The 12,958-nt window shown below is 40.6% G+C and overlaps 1 protein-coding gene across 2 annotated transcripts in view; it reads left to right on the top strand.

The window, feature by feature from the left end:
* Positions 1-12,958, top strand: part of dlg2 (discs, large homolog 2 (Drosophila)) — a 787,731-nt gene that overhangs the window by 244,061 nt on the left and 530,712 nt on the right. The window lies entirely within an intron of this gene.

The following is a 12,958-nucleotide window of genomic DNA, read 5'->3' as shown; positions in this document are numbered from 1 at the left end:
TGAATTATACAGTGTTTCAACTGTCAGTAATAGGTAATAGCCATTTTGTTCTGTCATTAGCTTTTTACTAATTATTATTACACTCCTGAAGTGCAGTGCAAACTGTTCAAATGTAATTCCATGATGTGGTGACACTAGAAAGATGCTGAACCAATATGAGTTACTCTACATTTCTTTGTGTAACTTGTATTAACATATTTAAAAACAACCTCACATTTACACACGCAATGTAATTATAGTACAATTTTATTTTTAGCTTTGGTTTGGTGCTGTAGTTGGGCTTGTTAGTAGAAAATGATTAGAGAGAGTAACATTTTATTATGGTCATTGATGAATACCAAGCTTAAGTTTTTAACAGTTGTGGATTATATAGGAGTATGGAAATTACCTTTGGTGAAGAGTTTAATGAAGACAAATTAAAAGCAGAAGAATGACCAAGAATAATGCCAGAATAACACACAGCAGATATATTGGAGAAGGCAGTGCCTCAGAAATGCTCATGCTTGCTCATGTAGCTGGAAGATTGACAAGCTAACAGGAAACAAAATGTAGGCATAATTTTTTTCTTTTTCTGGTTGGCAGGATATAATGCAATGCTGTTCAGTACAGAGCCTCAACATTTATTTTTACTAATACCAATGATATGGTGGCTAAATTTGTTGATAGCACAAAAACTGGTTGAAATGTAAGTTATGGTGAGGACTTAAGGAGGCTATAAAGTGATATAGCCAGATTAACTCAGTATAGTTCTGTGGAATTCTTTGCCATAGGCAGTTGTGGAGGCCAAGTCTTTATGTATATTTAAGGCAGGGATTGATAGATTCTTGATTGGTCAAGGCATGAAGGGACATGGAGAGAAGGCAGGAGATTGGGACTGAGAAGAACATTAATCAGCTATGATGAAATGGAGCAGACTTGATGGGGCAAATGGCCTTATTCTGCCTCTATATAATATGGTTCTGTGGTCTTATAATGTGCTGAAATGTGAAGTTGTCAGAATGTAATGAAAAATAAAATAAGATGCAAATGGTGAAAGATTATAAAGCTCTGATTTATGTAGGGAACTGAATGTCCTAGCGCATTATTTACAAAATGCACAACAAGTTACTAAAATAATTCTACTTTCTATTGCTAGCGGAATTTAATGCAACATTAGTAAAGTTATGTATTCTTCTATAGGGCATTGTAGAAACCACAATAACGTGGGTTCCCAAATCTAAGAGAAGATGTTGAGTGAATTGGAGGCAATTTAAATAGGATTTCAAAGCTAACTTCTGAAGTGTCAGGTTGTATTATGATGAAAAGTTAGACCAGTCGAGTTTGTATTATTCAGAGTTCAGATAAATGGAACAGTCTTGATTGAAACAAAAGATTCTTTTGCATTTCAACAGCATTAATGTGTTTCCTATTGTGGGAGAATCAAGAGCTTGGAGGTCACTGTTTAAAAGTAAGGTGTCACCTATTGGACAAAAATAATATAACACTGAGTTATATTTACAGCTATCTTTTCAAAGGGTTGTATGAGCAAAGATTTTAAATATTCTGAAGAGAGGCAAATATACTCTTGATAAACAAAGGAATGAAATGTTATCATGGGTAGATGGAATTGAGAAGTTTTGAGTACAATTAAAATAGCCATGATTGTATTAAATGGAAGATCAAGCTCAAGCCTACTCCCACTCCTAATTCATATGTTATCAGAAGTTTACCTTTCACAGGTATTCATGGTACTTGGTGCTCATCTGATATTGCACTTGAATGTTTCCAAGTTCCTGTATCACAGACATTCTTGAAGTTTCATGTGTCCTCTATTTCCATATTAAAGCTGGTCAGGTAGAAGGGATTCACATATCAAGAATTGTGGTTGGTTTCCTTTTCTCTTGAAAAGGGGGAAAAAAATTCCATTTCAAATTTTGGAATACTAAATTCCTAAAAGAATAAACTATAGGAAGAAGGATGGAATCCACTTCCAGTGAATATTACTTGGGTGGAGTGCAAAATGTGGGATTTTAATGTGTGGGAGATATAGCTAAGGTGCCTAAGAGTTTTGCATGGTACTGTATTTGTCAATGTGGAGCGGAGTGAGAGTTTGTATATCTGGCAGAGCCAAAGGATGTTGGGAATGGCAAAGGTGGAAAGCCATGGGAGGGATGTGGGACAGGTGGCAGAGTAGAAGTGCCAGGAGCAGGGGGTGGTGTGGGTGCAGACACACCCAGCCCTAAGACACCAGGCAAGGTCATTTGACTCCAGACAATTAATTTATTGATAATTACAGAATATCTCTGTGGTGTTTCTTGCTCCCTCCCCTCTTGTCCCCTCTTTCCAACCATGATTCCCTTCTCCCTACCCCATTCCTGCTCTTAGTCCACAATATCAGAATCAGGTTTATCATCACTCACATATGTCATGAAATTTGTCTTTTTTATGGCAGCAGTGCAGTGCAATATATAAAATTATATATATAAAATAATATAATACTCTAGCAATATACACATGCCTAAGAGTTTTTGCAAGGTACTGTATGTAGTGAGAATTATTTTTGAAAGGGGAAAAAAGGAGTAAAGGATCTAAGATAATAGACAGTAGGTGCAGGAGTAGGCCATTCAGCCCTTCTAGCCAGCACCGCCATTCACTGTGATCATGGCTGACCATATACAATCAGTACCCCGTTCCTGCCCTCTCTCCAAATCCCTTGACCCCGCTATCTATAAGAGCTCTATCTAACTCTCTCTTGAATGCATCCAGAGACTTGGCCTCTACTGCCTTCTGGGGCAGAGCATTCCACATATCCACCACTCTCTGGGTGAAAAAGTTTTTCCGCATCTTTGTTCTAAATGGCCTACCCCTTATTCTTAAACTGTGGCCTCTAGTTCTGGACTCACCCATCAGCGGGGACATGCTTACTGCCTCCAGTGTGTCCAATCCCTTAATAATCTTATATGTTTCAATCAGATCCCCTCTCATCCTTCTAAATTCCAGTGTATACAAGCCCAGTCGCTCCAATCTTCCAACATATGACAGTCCCGCCATTCCGGGAATTAACCTTGTGAACCTACGCTGCACTCCCTCAATAGCAAGAATGTCCTTCCTCAAACTTGGAGACCAAAACTGCACACAATACTCCAGGTGTGGTCTCACCAGGGCCCTGTACAGCTGCAGAAGGACCTCTTTACTCCTATACTACATTCCTCTTGTTGTAAAAGCCAGCATGCCATTAGCTTTCTTCACTGCCTGCTGTACCTGCATGCTTGCTTTCATTGACTGATGTACAAGAACACCTAGATCTCATTGTACTTCCCCTTTTCCTAACTTGACTCCATTTAGCTAGTAATCTGCCTTCCTGTTCTTGCCACCAAAGTGGATAACCTCACATTTATCCACATTAAACTGCATCTGCCATACATTTGCCCACTCACCCAACCTGTCCAAGTCACCCTGCATTCTCATAACATCCTCCTGACATTTCACACTGCCACCCAGCTTTGTGTCATCAGCAAATTTGCTAATGTTACTTTTAATCCTTTCATCTAAATCATTAATGTATATTGTAAATAGTTGTGGTCCCAGCACCGAACCTTGCAGTACCCCACTGGTCACAGCCTGCCATTCCAAAAGGGACCTGTTAATCACTACACTTTGTTTCCTGTCAGCCAGCCAATTTTCAATCCATGTCAGTACTCTGCCCCCAATACCATGTGCCCTAATTTTGCCCACTAATCTCCTACATGGGACTTTATCAAAAGCTTTCTGGAAGTCCAGGTACACTACACCCACTGGCTCTCCCTTGTCCATTTTCATAGTTACATCCTCAAAAAACTCCAGAAGATTAGTCAAGCATGATTTTCCCTTTATAAATCCATGCTGACTCGGACTGATCCTTCCACTGCTATCCAAATGTGTCGTAATTTCCTCTTTTATAATTGACTCCAGCATCTTTCCCACCACTGACGTCAGGCTAACCAGTCTATAATTCCCTGTTTTCTCTCTCCCTTCTTTCTTGAAAAGTGGGACAACATTAGCCACCCTCCAATCAGCAGGAACTGTTCCTGAATCTATAGAACATTGGAAAATGATTACCAATGCATCCACGATTTCTAGAGCCACATCTTTAAGTACCCTGGGATGCAGACCATCAGGTCCTGGGGACTTATCAGCCTTCAGACTCAACAGTCTATCCAACACCGTTTCTTGCCTAATATAAATTTCCTTTAGTTCATCCTTTACCCTAGTTCCTTTGGCCACTATTACATCTGGGAGATTGTTTGTGTCTTCCCTAGTGAAGACAGATCCAAAGTACCTGTTCAACTTATCTGCCATTTCCTTGTTCCCCATAATAAATTCACCCGTTTCTGTCTTCAGTAGCCCAATTTTGGTCTTAACTATTTTTTTGCTATTCACATACCTAAAGAAGCTTTTACTATCCTCCTTTATATTCTTGGCTAGTTTACCTTCGTACCTCATTTTTTTCTTGGCGTATTGCCTTTTTTGTTATCTTCTGTTGCTCTGTAAAAGATTCCCAGTCCTCCGGTTTCCTGCTCATCTTTGCTATGTTATACTTTTTCTCTTTTATTTTTATACTGCCCTTTACTTCCCTTGTCAGCCACGGCCGCCCTTTTCTCCCCTTAGGATCTTTCTTCCTCTTTGGAATGAACCGATCCTGCACCTTCTGCATTATTCCCAGAAATAGCTGCCATTTTTGTTCCACTATCTTCCCTGCTAGGATATTGTTCCATTGAACTTTGGCCAGCTCCTCCCTCATAGCTCCATAGTTCCTTTTGTTCAACTGTAATACTGACACATCCGATTTTCCCTTCTTCTTCTCAAATTGTAGGTTAAAACATCATATTATGGTCACTTTCTCCTAATGGTTCCTTTATCTCGAGGTCCCTGATCAAATCTGGTTCATTGCACAACACTAAATTTAGAATTGCCTTCTCCCTGGTAGGCTCCAATACAAGCTGTTCTAAGAATCCATCTCGGAGGCACTTCACAAACTCCCTTTCTTGGGGTCCAGTACCATTCTAATTCTCCCAGTCTACCTGCATGTTGAAATTCCCCATGCCAACTGTATCATTACCTTTGCGACATGTCAATTTTAACTCTTCATTCAACTTACACCCTACATCCAGACTGCTGTTTGGGGGCCTGTAAATAACTTCCATTAGGGTCTCTACCCTTAGTATTTCTCAGTTCTATCCATACTGACTCTACATCCCCAGATTCTATGTCCCCCCTCGCAAGGAACTGAATATTATTCCTCACCAACAGAACAACCCCACCCCCTCTGCCAGTCAATCTGTCCTTTTGATAAGATGTATATCCTTGAATATTCATTTCCCAGGCCCTGTCTGCTTGAAGCCATGTCTCAGTTATTCCTACAACATCGTACTTGCCAATTTCCAACTGAGCCTCAAGCTCATCTACTTTATTCCTTATACTTCATGCATTCATATATAATACTTTTAATTTGGTACTCCCCTCTCCTTTCATATCAATTCCTATTTCACTTGGCCATACTGTATGATCTCTTCTTGATCTTTCTACTCCATTGATTCTGTTGTCCTTTTTAACTTTTCTTATTTTCACTTTCCCTTTAACTCCATCCTTATATTTCCAGTTCATCCCCTCCCCCCCCCCACTACTTAGTTTAAACACATCCATGTTGCAGTGGCAAACCTGTCTGCCAGAATGCTAGTTCCCCGCCTATTAAGGTGCAACCCGTCCCTTTTGTACAATTCATCCCTACTCCAAAACAAATCCCAGTGGTCCAAGAATGTAAATCCTTGCTTCCTGCACCAGTTTCTCAGCCACACATTCAGATCCATTATCTCCCTGTTCCTGCCCTCTCCAGCACGAGGAACTGGAAGCAAACCAGAGATAACCACCCTGGAAGTCCTGCTTTTCAGCCTTCTTCCGAGTTCTCCGAAGTCCCGCTGCAGAATGTCCTTCCTCTTCTTTCCGATGTCATTTGTGCCGACATGCACTACCACTTCCGGCTGTTCACCTTCACCCTTGAGGATTCCCTGCAATTGGTCCGTGATGTCCTGGATCCTAGCACCAGAGAGGCAACACACTATCCTTAAATCTCGCCTGTTGCTGCAGAAACCCCTTTCCATACCTCTTACTATGGAGTCCCCTACTACCACAGCTCTTCCTGATGTCTGACTCTTCGGCTCTGCTTCTGCACCAATTTTCGGCTCCAGACCTGTCCGCCTCTCAGACTGGCAGTATCTTCTGTCCTGACAGCTTCCAAGAAGGTGAACCTGTTTACGAGAGGTACATCCCCTGGGGTCTTCTGTACTTCAAGCATCCTTCCCTTCCTCATCGTCGCCCCCTTTCTCTCTTCCGGTATACTCAGTATAACGACTTCACTGTAGGTCCTGTCTCTCGTTTTCGCAGATAAACCTGAGGTCATCCAGTTCTTTCTTCAGTGCTGCAACATGCTCCTTCAGAAGCTGAATCTGGACACACTTTCCACAGCTGTAGCATCTGGGGGTACCATCAGCATCCCTGACCTCCCACATCATGCACCTAGCACACTGAATCAGCTCAGCGGTCATGTCTTCACCCTCTGCAATTGTGCCTGGCGTAGTCTCCTTGCCGAAGACTCTCAAGCCAAAGACTAGCATTTTTTACACCAGGCACTTCCCTCGAACAGGCCACTTCTAAATTGGGTTAAATCATGTTTCAATCCAAAAGGTTGGCACAAAGGGTCAGTCTTTTAGAAGCTGAAATGAGAAATCTCATAATCTGAAGATAGCAAGTCTTTACTCAACCTCAAAGGATTACTGATGCCCAGTCGTCACATATGCATATGGCTCAGTCTGATGGATATTTGGATGCTGTAAATTAAAGAACATGAGACTAAATGGGGAAAAGTGAACTTGAGGCAAAGAATGTGTTATTGTCACATATACTAGTGGGATTTCAGAGCCAGTGAGCCTATGGTACACAAAATGGCATGTGGTACACAGTGCCACCCCCTTGATTCTGTAAATTCTACCCATAACAAAGGTTGCGCAGTGATTATCTTCTCTGCCAAGTAATGTTGTAGATGATCTGTTTACAATCTGAGAGCAGTGAGAACTTTATACAGGAAAAATCTCACGCCAACTTGGTGCCACCGAGACAGTTGTGAGAATGTTGGATGACACATATTGAAACCCTTGCATCACATCAGTACACAACAGTATTTAGTGTACTCATCAGTATTTGTCTAGTAAACGATTGGGCCAGTTGACATTAGCTTCACTCTGCTTATATTTTTAATTTGTTATTTGTGAATGATCACTGGATATTTAGTGAAAATAATGATAAAGACTGTATGTAGTTTAAACCTCCATGAATATGTATGTGAGTCATTGTTTTCAGTAATGAACTTGGTCATGTCTAATTATAGGAGTAGACTTACTGATGAAACTAGTGCTATATGCATAGCTCTCAAATCAACCAAATACAAGTCAGATATAAAATCTTTGGCATTGTTAGTGCAGTAACAAAAGTCTGACTGAGAATGAACTACATTTATTTTCCTTTCCTTGATCTTCTAGGAATATGCACCAAATCATATAATTTCATGTTCTCATTTCTTACCCTATCTGATGTACAATAGCAATACTATTTAGAAATAATATATTTTAAAATGTTCTGTTTGAAAGATTGACATTAGTAACTTTTGAATGGGTTTTCTAAAGTGCTTCATTTATTTCAGTCTGTCTCTGTTATAGTTTTATGAATAGTAAAACAATGAATACATGTAAATAAGCAACAGGACATCCTTTCTCATTAAAAAGTTGATTATTATTGTTACTGATTCATTAATTGATGATAATCTCTGCTCAGAATTACCATCGGATGAGAGATTTTTTTAAAAAAGATTATTGCCAGTTTGATCACACACTCTCATAAAAGGTTCACCACCGCGGACTATATTAGTTTTTTCTGCTGTTTGATACGCTTCTGGGTTCTTAAAATCCTTGTCCCTAGATAGTGACAGGACATTGAAAATGACTTTCTTCCAGTCTGTATTTGTGGGTAATGAAGTGACTGAAGTGATCAATGCAGGAACCATATGTTCTTATTGATTGGGCAAGGGTGAGCTAGTATCCTTCTAATTTTTATACAAGTCTTCTCTGTGTTCCTGATGCATGAATTTGAAATTCTCAATACCATCCTGAATCCTCTTTTTCCACTTGGTAATGGGCCAAGGATTTCCAAAAGTCAATGAGCAAGTGGCTTATTTTTCAAGGAAGCTTTGAGTGAATCTTTCCATCCTTTTCTCCTTCCACTTGGAAATTTCTTCCTGGGACAGCTCAGAAATGAATATCTAATTTAGGAACCTGGTGTGAGACTTCAAAATAAAAAGGCTTGCCCAATGAAGCTGACTGAATGTTACCAGCTCCTTAACATGTTGGCATCAGAGAGTATACTGATGACTTATCCTTCCAGTAAATTTGGACAGTTCTACAGGGACAGCATTTGTGACTTTTAGTTGTCTGTTATAGATTGTCTAGATCTCAAAAGCATATTGGGGTGGGGGATGAAAGCAGATTGGTTGAAGCATCATGGTAGCCTGGTAGACCATAAGTTTTGTGCCAGGTCTTAAGAATCAAATATTCTTTTCTTTAGTTAATTACAAACTATGCTGATTCATTGAAGGCAATAGTAATATTCATAATCAATATTTGCCATATTGATGACACCCTAAATATGAGTAGAGATTCAGGTTTCCCATTGTCTCACCATCGATCTTTATTGTCAGTGGGTAATGTGCAGTGAGGTCTGCTGGAGCAGGATTTCTGTTCAAAGGTCAGAGAAGTATATACAATATACATCCTGTAATGCTTTTTCTTCACAAAACATCCATGAAAACAGAGAAGTGCCCCAAAGAATGAACGACAATTAAATATGAGAACCCCAAAGTCCCCCCCCCCCCCCCCGGCTCTCCCCACCCGCGCTTAAGCGGCAGCGAATAACAATCCCCCTCCATCCCTCAGCAAAAATAAATGAGCATTGATACTATCACCGAGCTCAAGCATGTGCTAAACAGTAGCAAGGACACAGACCAAGGTTACCCCAAAGGCCTCACATTTCATCCGACTTCGACAACCCACAGGTTTGCTGTCTCCCTCGCAAGAGAGAGGGAGGTGTCCCCCATTTTCACAGCGAGTGGGAGACATAACAACAACCTGCTGGTTTACGAATGAGACCCATTTTCTCATATGTAAGGATTATAATTATAGAGATTAGTGCATGGAAATAGACCCTTTGTCCCACTGAGTGTGTGCTGACCAGCAGCCACTCATTCATACTTGTCGTACATCTTTTATTCTCCCCATATTCCCATGAACTCCTGCCAGATTCTACCGCTGACTGACTGTATGTACTAGAGACAATTTTGCAGTGGTCAGTTAACCAGTTAACCTATATGCCTTTGGAATATTGGAAAAAAACAAGTACTGTGAAGAAATCTACATAGCTATGGGGAGAATGTACAAACTTCATACACAAGGAGTGCTTAAGTCAGTACTGAACCGGAGTTTCTAGTGTGGTGAGACAGCACTTAAACTAACTGTGCCACTGCTGTTTGCTGCATAAAGCAGCCTGACTGCTGAAGTTTGGGTTACCTTGTTCTGGAGTGTAGTTGCCATAGGCTGAATAGTTTCCCAGTAATTTTGTAGATTAGCTCTTCTCTGCTGTAGTTAGAGATAAAATACTGCATTGTGACAAGAAAGATTGAAGAAAGCTTTGGGACAATGCTGCAGCCTTTTCTGTCATGTCATCACTGAATTATAGACTATTAGTCAGGATCATGTATTGTGTATGCTGTCTGAAGCAGATGTAAGATGACGATAAACTAATATTCATGGGAAAATCAAGTTGGTGTTGGATCTCAAGAGAGGGAATTTGTTGAATGCCTACAAGATGGCTTTTAGAGCAGCTTGTGCTTGAGCCTACTCAGGGAAAGGCTAACTTTGATTGGGTGTTCCATAATAATCCAGATGTTATTAGGGAGCTTAAGGTAAAGGAACCCTTAGAAGAAAGTGATCATAATGTGATTAATTTATACTGCAATTTGAGAGGGAGAAGCATAACTCAAATGTATCAGTATCACAATGGAATAAAGGAAATTACAGAGGTATGACAGAGGAGCTTACCCAGGTGGATCGGAGGGAGATACTGGTGGGGATGATGGCAGAGCTGAGGTTCCTTACGTTTCTGGGAATAGTTCACAAGGTGCAGGGTAGATAAGTCCTACATAAAAAGTTGTTCTCAAATGGCAGGGGTAGGCAACCGTTGTCGACAAGGGAAGTTAAGGACTGCATAGAAGCCAAGGAAAGGGCATAAAAGGTAGCAAAAGTGAGTGGGTTGGATGAATGGGAAGTTTTTAAACTCCAACAAAAGGCAACTAAAATGCCATAAGAAGGGAGAAGGTGAATACCAGGGCAAACTAGCCAGCTATATAAAGCAGGATACTAAAAGTTTTTTGAGTTATATAAAGAGTAAAAGTGAGGTGAGAGTTGATATTGGACCACTGGAAAATTATGCTGGTGAAGTAGTAATGGGGGACAAAGAAGTGGCAGACGGACTTAATAAGTACTTTGCATCAGTCTTTTCTGTGGAAGACATTAGCAGTGTGCTAGAGGTCTGTGCATATCGGGGAGCAGGAGTGAGTACCATTGCTATTACAAAGGAAAAAGTGCCAGGCAAACTCAAAGGTCTTAAGGTGGATAAGTCACCTGGGCCAGATGGACTACATCCCAGAGCTCTGAAAGAGGTTGCTCAAGAGATAGCAGATGTCTTGGTTATAATCTTCCCCAAGAATCACTTAATTCTGGTATGGTTGCAGAAGACTGGAAAATTGCAAATATCACTCCACCCTTCAAGAAGGGAGGAAGGCAAAATAAATTATAGGCCAGTTAGCCTATTCTCAATGGTTGGGAAAGTGTTCAAGTTGATTATTAATGATGAGGTTTCATGGTACTTGGAGACTAATGATAAAATAAGTCAAGGTCAACATGGTTTCTATTAAGAGAAATCTTGCCTGACAAATCTGCTAGAGTTCTTCGAGGAAGTAACAAGCAGGATGGACATAGAAGAGGAGGTGGATGTCATTTACTTGGATTTTCAGAAGGCATTTAATAAGATGCCACACATGAGGCTGCTTAACAAGATAAAATCCCATGGCACTATAGGCAAGATACTGGCATTGTTCGAGGAATAGCTGACAAGCAGGAGGCAGTAAGTGGGAATAAAGGGGCCTTTTCTGGTTGGCTGACTAGTGGTCTTCCTCAGTGGGTCAGTATTGGGTCAGCTACATTTCACATTGTTTGTCAATGATTTAGATAGTGAAATTGATGGCCTTATGGCATAGTTTGAAGATGATAGAGTTAGGTAGTGCTGAGGAAGCAACGCAATTGAAGAAGGACTTAGACAAGTTGGAAGAATGGGCAAAAAAGTGGAGGATGGAATACAGTATTGGGAAATGTATGATAATGCATTTAAATAAAGGGATCAAAAGTGCAGACTATTATCTAAGTAGGGAGAAAATCCAAACATCAAAGGTGCAAGAGGACTTAGGAGTCCTAGAGCAAGACTCCCAAAAGGTTAATTTACAGGTTGAGTCTGTGGTAAAGAAGGCGAGGGGAATACAATATAAAAACAATATGATAATGTCGAAGCTTTATAAGAAATTAGTCAGGCTGCACTTGGAGTACTGTCAACAGTTTTGGGCCCCATATCTCAGGAAGGATGTGTTGTCATAGGAGAGAATCCAGAGGAGGTTTACGAGCATGATTCTGGAAATAAAGGAGTTAACATGTGAGGAGTGTTTGATTGCTTTGGGCCTGTACTCAATAGAAATTAGAAAGGATCTCATTGAAACCTACTGAATGTTGAAAGGATTGGATAAGATGGATGTGGAGAGGAGGTTTCCTATGGTGGCGGTGTCCAGAACTAGAGGGTATAGCCTCAAAATTGAGGGGCGACCCTTTAGAACAGAGGTAAAGAGGAATTTTTTCGGCCAGAGAGTAATGAATCTGTGGAATGCTCTGTCACAGACAGCTGTAGAGGCCAAGACCGTGGGCATATTTAAAGTGAAAATTGATAGTTTTCTGATAGGTCAGGGCATCAAAGGTTATGGCAAGAAGGCAGGTTGAATGGGATCCAGGATCAGCCATGATGGGATGGCAGAGCAGACTCAGTGGTCCGAATAGCCTAGTTCTACTCCTATGTCTGATGGTCTTATGGTGTCTTTTTGGTATAATTCATGTATTCAGGGAAACCAGAATAAACATAGCTTTCAAAAATATTGAAAATATTTACATTCCGAATCATTTAAATCCATTCCAAACTGTTATAGACATACCCAAGCAATTAGTTTCTGTTTTGCTAACAAGAAATTTAAAAATGAGGAACAAATGCTACCACAAATTAGACTTAAGCATTCACATGTGAATACAGTCTGTGTGGACCAGAAGTAACATCTCTTCCTCATTGACAATCAATACATGCATACCCCAGGGATGCATTCTTAGCCCGCTCATCTACTCACTCTTTAATCATGAATATGTGGCTAGGCACAGCTGAAATGACATCTATAGATCAGCTGGCTGAGTGATGTTGCAACAACAACACTACACTTGCTGTTGGTAACACCAAGGAACTGATTGTGGCCTTCAGGAAGTGGAAGTTGGAAGAACACACTCCAATCCTAATCAAGTGGTCCACAGAGGAAATGGTGAGCTGCTTTAAGTTCCTGGGCCTCAAGACCTCTGAGTATCTATTCTGGGTCAAAGATATTGATGCAATCATGAAGAAGGCATGCCAGCAGCAGTACTTTATTAGGAGTTTGAGGAGATTAGGTATGTTACTAAAGGCTCCAACAAGTTCCTACAAATGTGCCGTAGAGAGCATCTGGTATGGAGGTATGAATGCTTAAGACTGAAAAAAGCTGCAG

The sequence above is a fragment of the Hypanus sabinus genome, chromosome 3 (assembly GCF_030144855.1).
Source record: "Hypanus sabinus isolate sHypSab1 chromosome 3, sHypSab1.hap1, whole genome shotgun sequence".
NCBI classification, from domain to species: Eukaryota; Metazoa; Chordata; class Chondrichthyes; order Myliobatiformes; family Dasyatidae; genus Hypanus; species Hypanus sabinus.
The sequence above is the reverse complement of the archived record's forward strand: the minus strand, read 5'-3'. Positions and strand labels throughout refer to the sequence as shown.